The sequence below is a fragment of the Parambassis ranga genome, unplaced genomic scaffold (genome assembly GCF_900634625.1).
Source record: "Parambassis ranga unplaced genomic scaffold, fParRan2.1 scaffold_27_arrow_ctg1, whole genome shotgun sequence".
Lineage (NCBI taxonomy): Eukaryota > Metazoa > Chordata > Actinopteri > Ambassidae > Parambassis > Parambassis ranga.
This window is the reverse complement of record NW_021144800.1, coordinates 85,910-102,436: the sequence shown is the minus strand read 5'-3', so window position 1 is coordinate 102,436 and position 16,527 is coordinate 85,910.

The following is a 16,527-nucleotide window of genomic DNA, read 5'->3' as shown; positions in this document are numbered from 1 at the left end:
TTGTCCATGTAGATGATGTAGCCAGTCCCCAAGTACTCATTTTTTACCAGCTTAGCAACTACATCAAATGACAGCCCCTTCCCTGAGACAGATGTGGTGGCCTTCCCGGTGTAGAGGATGTAATCCACTGTGTATCCATTCACATCAGCCAACACAAACAGCTTTAGCCCCCATTTTGTGGGTTTAGCCTTCATATACTGTTTGATGCCCAGTCGGGCCTTGGTGGCAACCATCCTCTCATCCACTGCCAGGTGTTGTTTGGGGTGGTAAAAGGACAGGCAGCGGATGCGGACCATGTTCAGGAGTCTTCTGACCCGTTGGATGGGGTCATAGTTTTCTTTGCCAAATGTCATTCTCTACATCTGCCTTTGGGTCACTCATGTGGAGGTTGCTGAGAATTAGCCGGAAGCAGTCACGGGACATGACAGCTGCAGGAAAAGGTACATGGAAAATTGTCATTGATTGCCGCCAATAGTCACTCATCTGGGGTAGGTGGACCACAGACATATACAGCAGCATACCTATAAAATGTTTCACCTCATCAGCAGAAACTGGGATCCAGCTAAATTTTTTCCCCTTCTCCTGGTTAGCTGCTGCTTTTTGGTTGGTGTGCTCAACCAGGATTTGAAGAACTTCTTCATCAAAAAAGTGATGGAAGATCTCACCTGGTTGAGGATTACCCATGTTCAAAGGAGGTTGGACACCAGGGGGGCATTTTGGAAAAAATCTGGGGGGAGTAGGGGCATCCTCATCAGGATAATCAAGCTTTTTCCGGCACTGATGTGGTGATAAGTGGTGACCCAAATCACTTCTGCCTCTGTGTCTCACTCTCCCAGGCTGTGGGACGCTGGCAGTTTGGCAGACAGTGCTGCAGCATGACTGCTCATTACCAGACAAAACACTGAAAATAATTGGGAAAAATATCTCCCACACATAATCTAAAATCATTCAGGTACATATAAGTGTTTTTGAAATACTGTCAATACCTGTCACTAGAGGACTCTTCATCAGAAGGGGGAAGACTGAAAGTAACATGGATAGAAACAAATGAAATTCTTTTATTTTTGTTATAGCAAGCAAGCAGTAATCATATAATGATTATATGAAGTACAAATAATGTGTAGGTAACATTATGACACACAATCTATGATAAAGACTGCTACTAATAATAATATACATACATTTGAGTAGCTAGCTAGCTAGGTGTTGATGTGTTCACATACCTCATCTCAAAAGTAGCATCCTCCAAATTGCTCTCTTCCACAAATCGTAGCGGCCTTTTTATGGTTCTGGATGGTCTTCCCAACATTATAAATAGTGTACAAGCACACCCACACACAGACAGACACACACACACACTCTCTCTCCAACTTTACTCTCCCTTTTTGATAAAAAAACGCTGTAGAACCGTTCCTCCACTCTCTCTTCTCCTCTCGCTGTCAGTTTTCCCTCCTTTCGAAGCAACATCTTTGCAGTACCGTAATACATAACATATATAATATACTGATGGAAAGCACGGCTTCTCAGAACTCTGTCAGTGTTGGAATTTTTCAGATTGGGCCAAAACTCGAGGAGTTACGGTAGTGAGAAGGCATCTTGCACTCTCGCGTTATTTATGTGGATTTACGTCGCGTATATATGACGTATGTGAATACCGTAATGTACCACATATCAATGGAAAGCGCAAAATCTCAGCTTTCTAATGCCATTTATTTTTCTGATTGGACAAACTATGACAGAGTTATGGTAATAAATGTCCACGTAGGGAAAATATAGGGCCTGCGCTAGCGCCGTAGGAAAGGGTTAATGTTGTTGTATAGTTGTGGAATTGCAGTTTGTGACACATATGTTCTGCCAGGCAATTCATACTGCCTGTCAAATGTTTGCAGCATTTTTCGAAATGCCAACAATATTAAAGGGCAGCATCTCTTTTGCAATTAAACGAATTACGCTGTCTGAGTGCGCACCATTTTGCACTGTCCTGTTTGTATTTTGTTTGTCGACTAAACGTCCCAGTGATTTTGGACTGTTGGGAAGACGGAGACGGCCCCTCTGTTGGAGTTTTTTTCCCCAGCTAGGAAAACTGCACCGGGTGGTTATGTTTCAGGTGCAGATGCAAGTTTTCGTATTGCTGCTTTTAGTTGCAACTGTTTTAAAACAAATACTACATACCGGCTCACACAGGTTAAGTGGTTCACCACGGTCATTGGGTCTGAAGCCAAAGTGCTCCCACACTGCAGCTGTCGCGTTTGGATTGGAAACCAATTCCATCTTTCACTTTTCCAAATTTTGTGTGCTACTCATCACCGGGCTGTGACAACAGAGTTCGCTCCCCATTACGTTAAGCAAACGAGAGAGGTCAGTCGAGAGCCACGTGCCCGATTTTGTCATCCAGCCCAGTTTGGTAGAGAGAGAGAGACACGGAAATCAATGCATGAATATTTAAATTATCGCGGCCAGAAAACCTATCGACCTCATTCTTTCTTATCGTGCAATTCATTGATTTATTGATTATCGCGACAGGCCTAGCTGTGCTGTCTTCCAAAACCAGACTGGACGTCAGTTAAAATGCTGTTAGAGTCTAAAAATGCCTTCAGTTGAACACTGACAAGCTTCTCAAAGATTTTTGCTAAAATGCATAATTTTGAAATTGGCCTACAGTTGTTTAGTTCCGCAGGGACTCCTTTTAAAAGGGGAAGTATAAAGGCAGATTTCCATACATTTGGAATTTTGTTAGAACTCAGACTTAATTATAGATGTGTGACAGAGGCTCGGCTATGTAATCTGAAGCTAACTTTAAGAATTGGGCCAGTCATATCTGGCCCAGCAGACTTCTTGGCATCAAGATCCTTTAGGGCTTTAAAATCATCAAGAGCAGACACGGGAGGGAAACTAAAAGTATAATCAGTAGGACTTTTGTTTCTATGGATCTTGTCTGTGGAAAAGCCTGCCTAAAGACCTGAGGGCAGCAGCTAGTGTGGACTTTTTTAAAAGCAAACTCAAGCCAAACAACCAACCAACATCAAAGGAGTCAGTGTGGAGGTGGTAGAGGAGTAAAAATCCAAATCCAGTTGTCAAATATGCCGAAGAAAATTCAGGAGAAGCAGCGGCAAGACATTTTTCCATTGATCTAAAGAGGGTGAGAGAATGGAGAAAAATGAAGGCTGAACTTCAACGTCTGTCTGATGAAGACAGTAAGAGGGCCAGAGAAAAAAGGTTAGCGAAGACCTGGAGGTGAAAAAGAGCGAATGGATCAGCATGTGGGCGAAACATCTTCGAGTCACTCGGAAGATAAGGATTAAGGCTAAAGAAATGTACGATGACCTTAATGATGGAAGGGATGTGGAGAACTTTTCAGCTAGTTCTGGATGGCTTTTCTCCAGAACAATTAAAGGCCTGCCCCAAATAGCAGCCTGTCCCAAACATAAGCAGGGACAATTTTGCGATTTAGTGGGGTAGTCGCCATGGTCACGTGCCCCCATCCTCCTCCACCAGTAGTGCTTTTTACTATATAATATATAAATTACTATTTGCTGTTTAATGTTTTGCACTTTTAGGCCCTGGGTTGTCTGTTTCTTTGTTGCTGTGTACACAACATGTTCTGTCATTTTATTAATTGAATTATTTATTAAATTATTTCTATTACTATATGTATGTTTTTCCATATTAATTTTTGCTCACAGCTGCGATGTGAAGGCCACAGCTGGGCAATTTTGTGCGGTTTGTTGACTTTAAAGAACACATAGGAACACACAACATGGCATATTGTTTTTAAATATGGGTTCATTACATGCTGGATGTAAGTTGGAGCGTGAAATTGCCCAGCTGTAGTTGTAGTGTAGTGGAGGAAAGAGAAAGAATGAGATGCTGCTAAAAGTTATATATATATTATTTATTCGGACATTTAAATTACTGTCCCAAGTGTCCCACTGCAGGCTCTTCTACCATGCCGCATTCCAGTCAGACTGGAAGTCTTCCCTATGTCTTTCACATAGATTGTGTGCAGGACACAGCAAGTCAACACCATGGACTTAGTTCAATGTCGCTATCATTTCTCTTCATAAGACAGCACCACCCGCCTTTCAGTCTCCTGTTGTATGTTGGCTGTTCTGCAGTCAGGAGCCACCACTGTATAGAAGATAGGCAGAGTCTCCCAACACATAATATCCCATGTTCACCCCACCAACATGTTTTTGAAATACAAATGAAATGAGGTACAATATACAGAATTAATTTCATGAAACAAAAACAAAAAGCAAAGGCATGAGCACCATGTTGTTAAAAACAAGTTAGAATTTAGAAAAGCAGAAGACGGGAAAAGTTCAGGCTTCATTTCTTGGCATATTTAATAATAATAAGTGATAAAAAAAAACACTTCTTAAAATTATTAAGAAAACCAGAGAAGGAAGGTTTGCAGTTCCTCCATTTTGCACAATGGATATGATATTTACCCAACAGTATGATAGTGTAAATAGAGTCTGAAAGCCCAAATGGTTGGTCTGCAAAGATTGCAAGGTTGGTAAGCAATTTCCCCCTGGGATCAATAAAGTATTTCTGATTCTGATTCTGATTCTGGATGGTGTGGAAAACACAAATAGAAAGCACACATTAGATTATGAACTACACCTCATCCCATTCACAAACACATCAGAACTGATTGACACATTCTTTGACATGAGTGTGAAGGGGAGACACGCTCACATGCACACAAATGCACAGACACCGGGAAAAAGGCAGACAAAGACTCATATGGGAAAGTCCAGAAAAATGGATGATAACAATACACAAAATACTCATTAATCATTTACATTCTCAGGTGCTCGTCCAATCAACATAACAAGGCTCTCCGACTCCTTACTTGTGTGAAGATTTGTAACAGTATTGGCTACAAAGTTCAATATCGGCAACAATCTCTAGTTTTATACTTTGTATAAAAAAAAAAACATAAGTCCAGTATTATAGAATGAAACCAAAACCTGTTTTCAGTACGCATTCTGTACTGTACAGGAGACACGGCATGGAAGAGATTGATTGACAATGGTCTACAGCCAATCAGGACACAGAACACAATGCGCTGTAAAAAAAAAAAAAAAAAAGCAAAATTGCACAAAAAAAATCAGCGAAACTGCGGTAACCGCGTTATAGCTGTACTTTTTAGTGCATTTTATTTATTTTAACAGCACATTGTGCGATTGGCTGTAGACCATTGTCAATCAATCTCCTCCGTGCCGTGTCTCCTGTACAGTACAGAATGCCTTCATCTTTTTTTTTTACGAAGGTTTGAACTTTGAGTGTTCAAGAGAGAAAAGTGTGAAAATGTTCATGCCAGTCTGGGAAAATTGTATAAAGTGTGTAGTGAGGGGTTTCACAGCCTTAAAACATCTATAACAATTGTAAAAAAAAAATAAAGCTGACTTTGCGGATTTTGACTATTGTGGGTTATTTTTAGAACAAAACTTTCATATGTTCTGAAAATGGAGTCCATTCGTATAACCCAAAGCAGCTGGAAATCACTGTGCACTGTTCACCGTCTCCTACGGAGGGTGTACATGTTCTTCAGGCCTTGGGTAGCTCGCCATCTGAACAAGAGACCTGGCCAATATGAATTAACATCATATCCTAATGTTAGCTTATCAAAACAAATGCTAACAGCAATATTATTTCCACATAATTCAGTTTTAATATTTCAATGGTAATTGCAGTACAAAACCCCCAAGCCTGAACCCCCAAGCAAGATTCAGGCTCTCTGTTTCTGTAAAGAGACAATGTTGATTTTAAAAGGTGCTATATAAATAAAACGGAACTATATTGAATTGAATCATAGGGGCTGGCACTGAATAATTTCTAAAAGGCACCACGGTGATACAGAAAAACCCAGCAGAGCAGAAATGCTCCCATGACCTACACTTTTGGCGGCCTTCTTGTCCATCTTACTGAGGGTTCCTCCAGATTTTGTGTTGTGGTCTCTGTGCAACAATACAAAATCTTCAGGTTGGTAAACAACATCACAACTGCTGTTATATAAAAAGAAAAAGTAGGTCCTAAAGCAGCAGAACTTCAACAAAACATGGTTTAATCCTGCAATTATGATAGCAACGAAGGGAGATACTCAAGTTCACCGGAACCATAAGCACAACAACGTGAACAGTAATTTCAGTTCTGTATGTCAGAGGCTGGACACTGCGTAGTATCTGTCAACAGCAGTGCAGCACTGGTTCAGAATAGTGGGGTTTTTTTCACTTCACTTCAGCACCAGTTCTTCACATTACCTGACATAGCAAGACACCAGCCTCATAGCCATAGTTATTCCTCGCCGAAAATTGTACTTACCTTTTTTTTTTTCTCCTTGTCTCAGGTCTCCCAGCCATGAAGCACAGCAGCTCCTCTCATTGCCTAGCAATGGCATTCAAACTATTGTTCTTCACCCTCTTTCTTCTTCTTCTTCTTCTTCTGTACGTTTTTGGTGCAGCGTATCTTCAGCATACACTGACCGATTTCAGCCATTCAACTATCAAAAAGTCCATCTCACAGAGGACATTCCAGGTTGACTTTTGAATTTTTCAACTATTTATAGTTTTTCAAATACTAAGCAATTTCGGTGTCAATTTAAACATGGAAGTCTATGAGAGAGCCCTTCAACGAGGGTCATCTGCCAAATGTATCTCCTCCTACAAATCCAGATTTGTCATTTTAGTCTTAAAACGCTCATTAGATGCTGCTCTATCAATCTTGCCCTGTATTAATGCCATCCCGTCCTCCATTCTTTCCAACATGGAACAGCTGAGTAGACATTACATTATCGGCTCGTGTCAAATCAGAAACAAGAAGTGTTGCCTAGGGATGTCCCGATCAGGTTTTTTTGCCCTCGAGTCCGAGTCCAAGTCATTTGATTTTGCATATCTGCCGATACCGAGTCCCGATCCGATCCTAGCAGCAAAACGTGTGTGTGTGGCGCACGCTAGGAGATTTGACACACGCAGCCGCTCATCGAGGTCTCGAACCAGGACCTCTCGCGCCAAAAGCGACTGTCATACCCCTACACTACAGAACACAGAGCCACCTTGCACAGAAGGCGTTAACTTTGAGAGTCCTGATAAATATATTTTCGAGTCCTGATCGGGAGGTAATGTCCGATTCCGATCGAGTCTGAAATCACGTAATCGGGCCTGATTTCCGATCACGTGATCGGATCGGGACATCCCTAGTGTTGTCCCCACCTTTTTCCATAATCTTTCATGTCATTGTATTTTGACCTTCAGGGCCACCATAATGCTGCCCCATCAAATAAATCATCAGCCTGGATTAGCATGCATCCCATCTCCTATAGATTTCAATAGAACAGTCAGTCAGTTCCTACAGTGACTTCTTTTAAGCCCATTCTTGTGTATTTGTGCTAAACTGTAACTGTGTTTGTAGCTTTTTTTAATATCCAGAGTAGTTTAAAAAGTTTCAAAATCAGATCTTCAGTGTTTGTTTACCTGACAGCTCACTTGTCTTGATAATTATGTCTCTGGATAGAGCATCAATTAGAGGTGTGAATGCAATGGTGTGGTAGGGAGTCCCTGCGCTGGCTTTGTCACCAAACAGCACACACACACTTACACACTCACCTGGATCATCACACCTCTTCAACATGGGGCCTTACTGGTCTCTATCAATAACAAACACAGCAACAAAACAAGCGTATTATCACATAATTGTGTAAGTAAAAACATAATACTCCCACCGAGTCCAATTTAAACAGAATATTTCCTGTTTATTTACTAAACAACAAACCCAAAGGTGCGACATGGTTTAGACTGTAAGGATCACTTTTAGTTACATCATGCCGACTGGACAAAAAACACAAATGATACTTTACTTTATGATCTACATCTGTAGATCTGTGGAGCTGGACTTTAAGACATTGTGTTCCTTCCCCAAAGTGGCTTCTTCAGCTCTGAAGTGATGGAAAAAGTCAACAACGTTTTTGATTTGAACATGACCCGAATGGCTTACGGTACAGCTGCAGGATTATAACAAGGAAATCATGCAGAATCCAACACTTTCACAGTCAGATAAGGAAGTCAAGGGGTGAATTATTATCACCCAACAAACTGTTATACCTATATATATATATATATATATATATATATATATATATATATATATATATATATATATATTATATTTATAATATTATACATGCTGTTAATGGAAATGGCCTGTTGCCTGTTTCATTGTTGACATATAGAAAGAATTACAGAAAGTGTTAGATGCTTTTTAAAAGGATTTGGTTTGTGGACTGATCCTTATCCTGCAGGCATTATGATGTGTGTGATTTGTTTAGTTTGATGATGAACACATTTGTTGTGTTGTAAAGACAAGAGCGTATATTACTTATTCTAAAACATTGATTTAGGAAGCCACATGTTAAAGGATTTAAAACAGCTAAATTATTATTTTCTTTATTGTAATTACCAACATAAATCATCCTTACATTGAGTCTAATCTGGTCAGGATGGCTGGTAATGATATAACAATGACCAAATAATACATGTATGTCTTAAACATAGTGTGTAGGGCTGGTAGTTATCGGTACAGTCGACATGGCCTCAGCCACAGGTAGAACAGGTATCATAGGGCCGATAAAATCGTAACTTTTAGCATATCTATGTATATATATATATATATATATATATATATATATATATATATATATATATATATATATATATATATATATACGTAGATATAGATATCCACTATTATATAATCAATGTTTCTCCTCTCTCTCTCTCCTTCGTCCTCTCTGTCCTGTCTCCCTCTTCTTCTCCTCTCTCTCCTTCATCCTCTCTGTCCTGTCTCCCTCTTCTCCTCTCTCTCTCTCTCCTTCATCCTTTTTTTCAATTGCTTACACACTAAAATTAAAGCGATGCCACAATGAACAAAACCTAACACTCAAGGAGCAAAACACTGGCTTAGATTTGCACAAGGGGAAACATCAATGGCCACAGGGCTATTGTCAATGTACCAGGGCAGCGTGGGGGTAACATTACCCTTTGTGCTGCAATTACAAAGAATGGGGTCCTCCACCGCCAACTTGGGTCCTTACAACACTGACCTCATTCTTACATTTTTAGACAGATTACAAAATATCATCACTGCAGCATAACAAAGGGACCAGATGCAATACATTGTCGTCTGGGACAATGTAGCTTTCCATCGTACCGCTCCGGTCCAAAACTGGTTTCATTAACACCCACAATTTACAGTTCAATACCTTCCATCATACTTCCCCTTCCTAAACCCCATTAAGGAGTTCTTTTCAGCATGGCGGTGGAAGGTTCATGTTCTTTAACAATATCTCAAAAAAGAGAAAAAAAAATCAAACCCAGACTGCATCATTAGAAAGGCAGAAATGTTCCAAGTGTTTAAGATCGAACACAGCAGTGTGTCAGTGGTTCAAACAGAATCTGATGTATGAACCATTGTATTGCTTGTATTGCTACTGCTAGCCTAGCCGGACCTATTGATTTGAATGGGCCGGTTAGCATGGGCTTTTAAGCTTTGTTTCTCAAATAATGCAAACTTAAATGAAGTGTCCATAACTCTAATAATGTCCTGTTACTCTTTGAATGTTTGCATACAACTTGACAGAAACTTTGTCAATGCAAATTGATTGAATTTGTTGTCTCCCTCTTCTTCTCCTCTCTCTCTCCTTCATCCTCTCTGTCCTGTCTCCCTCTTCTTCTCCTCTCTCTCTCTCCTTCATCCTCTCTGTCCTGTCTCCCTCTTCTTCTCCTCTCTCTCTCTCCTTCATCCTCTCTGTCCTGTCTCCCTCTTCTTCTCCTCTCTCTCTCTCCATCATCCTCTCTGTCCTGTCTCCCTCTTCTACTCCTCTCTGTCCTTCATCCTCTCTGTCCTGTCTCCCTCTTCTTCTCCTCTCTCTCCTTCATCCTCTCTGTCCTGTCTCCCTCTTCTTCTCCTCTCTCTCTCCTTCATCCTCTCTGTCCTGTCTCCCTCTTATTCTCCTCTCTCTCTCCTTCATCCTCTCTGTCCTGTCTCCCTCTTCTACTCTCTCTCCTTCATCCTCTCTGTCCTGTCTCCTTCTTCTTCTCCTCTCTCTCTCTCCTTCTTCCTCTCTGTCCTGTCTCCCTCTTCTTCTCCCCTCTCTCCTTCATCCTCTCTGTCCTGTCTCCCTCTTCTTCTCCTCTCTCTCTCCTTCATCCTCTCTGTCCTGTCTCCCTCTTCTTCTCCTCTCTCTTCTTCATCCTCTCTGTCCTGTCTCCTTCTTCTTCTCCTCTCTCTCCTTCATCCTCTCTGTCCTGTCTCCCTCTTCTTCTCCTCTCTGTCCTTCATCCTCTCTGTCCTGTCTCCCTCTTCTTCTCCTCTCTCCCTCCTTCATCCTCTCTGTCCCGTCTCCCTCTTCTTCTCCTCTCTCTCTCCTTCATCCTCTCTGTCCTGTCTCCCTCCTTCATCCTCTCTGTCCTGTCTCCCTCTCTCTCTCTCTCTCTCTCTCCTTCATCCTCTCTGTCCTGTCTCCCTCTTCTTCTCCTCTCTCTCTCTCCTTCATCCTCTCTGTCCTGTCTCCCTCTTCTTCTCCTCCTCTCTCTCCTTCATCCTCTCTGTCCTGTCTCCCTCTTCTTCTCCTCTCTCCTTCATCCTCTCTGTCCTGTCTCCCTCTTCTTCTCCTCTCTGTCCTGTCTCCCTCTTCTTCTCCTCCTGTCTCCCTCTTCTTCTCCTGTCTCTCTCCTTCATCCTCTGTCCTGTCTCCCTCTTCTTCTCCTCTCTCTCTCTCCTTCATCCTCTCTGTCCTGTCTCCCTCTTCTTCTCCTCCTCTCTCTCCTTCATCCTCTCTGTCCTGTCTCCCTCTTCTTCTCCTCTCTCCTTCATCCTCTCTGTCCTGTCTCCCTCTTCTTCTCCTCTCTGTCCTGTCTCCCTCTTCTTCTCCTCCTGTCTCCCTCTTCTTCTCCTGTCTCTCTCCTTCATCCTCTGTCCTGTCTCCCTCTTCTTCTCCTCTCTCTCTATCTCCTTCATCCTCTCTGTCCTGTCTCCCTCTTCTTCACCTCTCTCTCTCTCTCCTTCATCCTCTCTGTCCTGTCTCCCTCTTCTTCTCCTCTCTCTCCTTCATCCTCTCTGTCCTGTCTCCCTCTTCTTCTCCTCTCTCTCCTTCATCCTCTCTGTCCTGTCTCCCTCTTCTTCTCCTCCTGTCTCCCTCTTCTTCTCTTCTCCTCTCTCCTTCATCCTCTCTGTCCTGTCTCCCTCTTCTTCTCCTCTCTCCTTCATCCTCTCTGTCCTGTCTCCCTCTTCTTCTCCTCTCTCTCCTTCATCCTCTCTGTCCTATCTCCCTCTTCTTCTCCTCTCTCTCCTTCATCCTCTCTGTCCTGTCTCCCTCTTCTTCTCCTCTCTCTCTCTCCTTCATCCTCTCTGTCCTATCTCCCTCTTCTTCTCCTCTCTCTCCTTCATCCTCTCTGTCCTATCTCCCTCTTCTTCTCCTCTCTCTCCTTCATCCTCTCTGTCCTGTCTCCCTCTTCTTCTCCTCTCTCTCTCTCCTTCATCCTCTCTGTCCTGTCTCCCTCTTCTTCACCTCTCTCTCTCTCTCCTTCATCCTCTCTGTCCTGTCTCCCTCTTCTTCTCCTCTCTCTCCTTCATCCTCTCTGTCCTGTCTCCCTCTTCTTCTCCTCTCTCTCCTTCATCCTCTCTGTCCTGTCTCCCTCTTCTTCTCCTCCTGTCTCCCTCTTCTTCTCTTCTCCTCTCTCCTTCATCCTCTCTGTCCTGTCTCCCTCTTCTTCTCCTCTCTCCTTCATCCTCTCTGTCCTGTCTCCCTCTTCTTCTCCTCTCTCTCCTTCATCCTCTCTGTCCTATCTCCCTCTTCTTCTCCTCTCTCTCCTTCATCCTCTCTGTCCTGTCTCCCTCTTCTTCTCCTCTCTCTCTCTCCTTCATCCTCTCTGTCCTATCTCCCTCTTCTTCTCCTCTCTCTCCTTCATCCTCTCTGTCCTGTCTCCCTCTTCTTCTCCTCTCTCTCTCTCCTTCATCCTCTCTGTCCTGTCTCCCTCTTCTTCTCCTCTCTCTCCTTCATCCTCTCTGTCCTGTCTCCCTCTTCTTCTCCTCTCTCTCTCTCCTTCATCCTCTCTGTCCTGTCTCCCTCTTCTTCTCCTCCTCTCCCTGGCCGACTGTCAGCAAGAAATTTCTCCCTAATGAGCCGGGTCCTGTTCAAGGTTTCTTGAACAGGTTTCTTGAAAATAGCCCTGTGGCCAATGATGTTTCTTCCTCTTCTTCTCACTGTTGGCAGGTTAGAGTTTTTTTCAATTGCTTACACACTAAAATTAAAACGATGCCACAATGAACAAAACCTAACACTCAAGGAGCAAAACACTGGCTTAGATTTGCACAAGGGGAAACATCAATGGCCACAGGGCTATTGTCAATGTACCAGGGCAGCGTGGGGGTAACATTACCCTTTGTGCTGCAATTACAAAGAATGGGGTCCTCCACCGCCAACTTGGGTCCTTACAACACTGACCTCATTCTTACATTTTTAGACAGATTACAAAATATCATCACTGCAGCATAACAAAGGGACCAGATGCAATACATTGTCGTCTGGGACAATGTAGCTTTCCATCGTACCGCTCCGGTCCAAAACTGGTTTCATTAACACCCACAATTTACAGTTCAATACCTTCCATCATACTTCCCCTTCCTAAACCCCATTAAGGAGTTCTTTTCAGCATGGCGGTGGAAGGTTCATGTTCTTTAACAATATCTCAAAAAAGAGAAAAAAAATCAAACCCAGACTGCATCATTAGAAAGGCAGAAATGTTCCAAGTGTTTAAGATCGAACACAGCAGTGTGTCAGTGGTTCAAACAGAATCTGATGTATGAACCATTGTATTGCTTGTATTGCTACTGCTAGCCTAGCCGGACCTATTGATTTGAATGGGCCGGTTAGCATGGGCTTTTAAGCTTTGTTTCTCAAATAATGCAAACTTAAATGAAGTGTCCATAACTCTAATAATGTCCTGTTACTCTTTGAATGTTTGCATACAACTTGACAGAAACTTTGTCAATGCAAATTGATTGAATTTGTTGTCTCCCTCTTCTTCTCCTCTCTCTCTCCTTCATCCTCTCTGTCCTGTCTCCCTCTTCTTCTCCTCTCTCTCTCTCCTTCATCCTCTCTGTCCTGTCTCCCTCTTCTTCTCCTCTCTCTCTCTCCTTCATCCTCTCTGTCCTGTCTCCCTCTTCTTCTCCTCTCTCTCTCTCCTTCATCCTCTCTGTCCTGTCTCCCTCTTCTTCTCCTCTCTCTCTCTCCATCATCCTCTCTGTCCTGTCTCCCTCTTCTACTCCTCTCTGTCCTTCATCCTCTCTGTCCTGTCTCCCTCTTCTTCTCCTCTCTCTCCTTCATCCTCTCTGTCCTGTCTCCCTCTTCTTCTCCTCTCTCTCTCCTTCATCCTCTCTGTCCTGTCTCCCTCTTCTTCTCCTCTCTCTCTCCTTCATCCTCTCTGTCCTGTCTCCCTCTTCTACTCTCTCTCCTTCATCCTCTCTGTCCTGTCTCCTTCTTCTTCTCCTCTCTCTCTCTCCTTCTTCCTCTCTGTCCTGTCTCCCTCTTCTTCTCCCCTCTCTCCTTCATCCTCTCTGTCCTGTCTCCCTCTTCTTCTCCTCTCTCTCTCCTTCATCCTCTCTGTCCTGTCTCCCTCTTCTTCTCCTCTCTCTTCTTCATCCTCTCTGTCCTGTCTCCTTCTTCTTCTCCTCTCTCTCCTTCATCCTCTCTGTCCTGTCTCCCTCTTCTTCTCCTCTCTGTCCTTCATCCTCTCTGTCCTGTCTCCCTCTTCTTCTCCTCTCTCTCTCCTTCATCCTCTCTGTCCCGTCTCCCTCTTCTTCTCCTCTCTCTCTCCTTCATCCTCTCTGTCCTGTCTCCCTCCTTCATCCTCTCTGTCCTGTCTCCCTCTCTCTCTCTCTCTCTCTCTCCTTCATCCTCTCTGTCCTGTCTCCCTCTTCTTCTCCTCTCTCTCTCTCCTTCATCCTCTCTGTCCTGTCTCCCTCTTCTTCTCCTCCTCTCTCTCCTTCATCCTCTCTGTCCTGTCTCCCTCTTCTTCTCCTCTCTCCTTCATCCTCTCTGTCCTGTCTCCCTCTTCTTCTCCTCTCTGTCCTGTCTCCCTCTTCTTCTCCTCCTGTCTCCCTCTTCTTCTCCTGTCTCTCTCCTTCATCCTCTGTCCTGTCTCCCTCTTCTTCTCCTCTCTCTCTCTCCTTCATCCTCTCTGTCCTGTCTCCCTCTTCTTCTCCTCCTCTCTCTCCTTCATCCTCTCTGTCCTGTCTCCCTCTTCTTCTCCTCTCTCCTTCATCCTCTCTGTCCTGTCTCCCTCTTCTTCTCCTCTCTGTCCTGTCTCCCTCTTCTTCTCCTCCTGTCTCCCTCTTCTTCTCCTGTCTCTCTCCTTCATCCTCTGTCCTGTCTCCCTCTTCTTCTCCTCTCTCTCTATCTCCTTCATCCTCTCTGTCCTGTCTCCCTCTTCTTCACCTCTCTCTCTCTCTCCTTCATCCTCTCTGTCCTGTCTCCCTCTTCTTCTCCTCTCTCTCCTTCATCCTCTCTGTCCTGTCTCCCTCTTCTTCTCCTCTCTCTCCTTCATCCTCTCTGTCCTGTCTCCCTCTTCTTCTCCTCCTGTCTCCCTCTTCTTCTCTTCTCCTCTCTCCTTCATCCTCTCTGTCCTGTCTCCCTCTTCTTCTCCTCTCTCCTTCATCCTCTCTGTCCTGTCTCCCTCTTCTTCTCCTCTCTCTCCTTCATCCTCTCTGTCCTATCTCCCTCTTCTTCTCCTCTCTCTCCTTCATCCTCTCTGTCCTGTCTCCCTCTTCTTCTCCTCTCTCTCTCTCCTTCATCCTCTCTGTCCTATCTCCCTCTTCTTCTCCTCTCTCTCCTTCATCCTCTCTGTCCTGTCTCCCTCTTCTTCTCCTCTCTCTCTCTCCTTCATCCTCTCTGTCCTGTCTCCCTCTTCTTCTCCTCCTCTCCCTGGCCGACTGTCAGCAAGAAATTTCTCCCTAATGAGCCGGGTCCTGTTCAAGGTTTCTTGAACAGGTTTCTTGAAAATAGCCCTGTGGCCAATGATGTTTCTTCCTCTTCTTCTCACTGTTGGCAGGTTAGAGTTTTTTTCAATTGCTTACACACTAAAATTAAAACGATGCCACAATGAACAAAACCTAACACTCAAGGAGCAAAACACTGGCTTAGATTTGCACAAGGGGAAACATCAATGGCCACAGGGCTATTGTCAATGTACCAGGGCAGCGTGGGGGTAACATTACCCTTTGTGCTGCAATTACAAAGAATGGGGTCCTCCACCGCCAACTTGGGTCCTTACAACACTGACCTCATTCTTACATTTTTAGACAGATTACAAAATATCATCACTGCAGCATAACAAAGGGACCAGATGCAATACATTGTCGTCTGGGACAATGTAGCTTTCCATCGTACCGCTCCGGTCCAAAACTGGTTTCATTAACACCCACAATTTACAGTTCAATACCTTCCATCATACTTCCCCTTCCTAAACCCCATTAAGGAGTTCTTTTCAGCATGGCGGTGGAAGGTTCATGTTCTTTAACAATATCTCAAAAAAGAGAAAAAAAATCAAACCCAGACTGCATCATTAGAAAGGCAGAAATGTTCCAAGTGTTTAAGATCGAACACAGCAGTGTGTCAGTGGTTCAAACAGAATCTGATGTATGAACCATTGTATTGCTTGTATTGCTACTGCTAGCCTAGCCGGACCTATTGATTTGAATGGGCCGGTTAGCATGGGCTTTTAAGCTTTGTTTCTCAAATAATGCAAACTTAAATGAAGTGTCCATAACTCTAATAATGTCCTGTTACTCTTTGAATGTTTGCATACAACTTGACAGAAACTTTGTCAATGCAAATTGATTGAATTTGTTGTCCTATATTAGCACTGTGCATTAGAGTATTGTTTTAATGACTTGTAAAATAATATAGTTCAATATTATCAAATATACATATTATATCAATATACACTGATGCACACTGACAGTTTTGTTAATGTATATTGATTAATATTGTATGTGGTCTATTTTGACATTATATTTATTGATGTACATTGATGGATGTTACATTGATATTGAATTGGGAAATGTATTTAATGCAGCTGGTAATTACTGTTATTTGTGTGCACACTAACTGAAGCCCGGGCCCTGTGTCTCATCCAGGCCAGGTTTTGATGGCGATTTATCTCAATTCAAGATGGGAAAAGACTTTTCCACCTCAAGCCTGAGGAGTCCCCTTTCCAATAGGCTCGTAGAAAGCTCCTGTAGCCTACACAAACGTTTGCCCCCCTGCATTACTTCTGCCACGTCCCTCTCCACACAGACAACTTCCACACTGCTCCTTTTGGGCAGCTGTGTGGCATATGGACATTGGAAGAATTTGGGAAGTTGAATGAATAACATTTAAGGCACAATCATGTCGATTGTAACCATGTAATGTTGAAATTGATAACTACTTGAAATTTCCATCCATTCAATCCATTCGGACTCTTT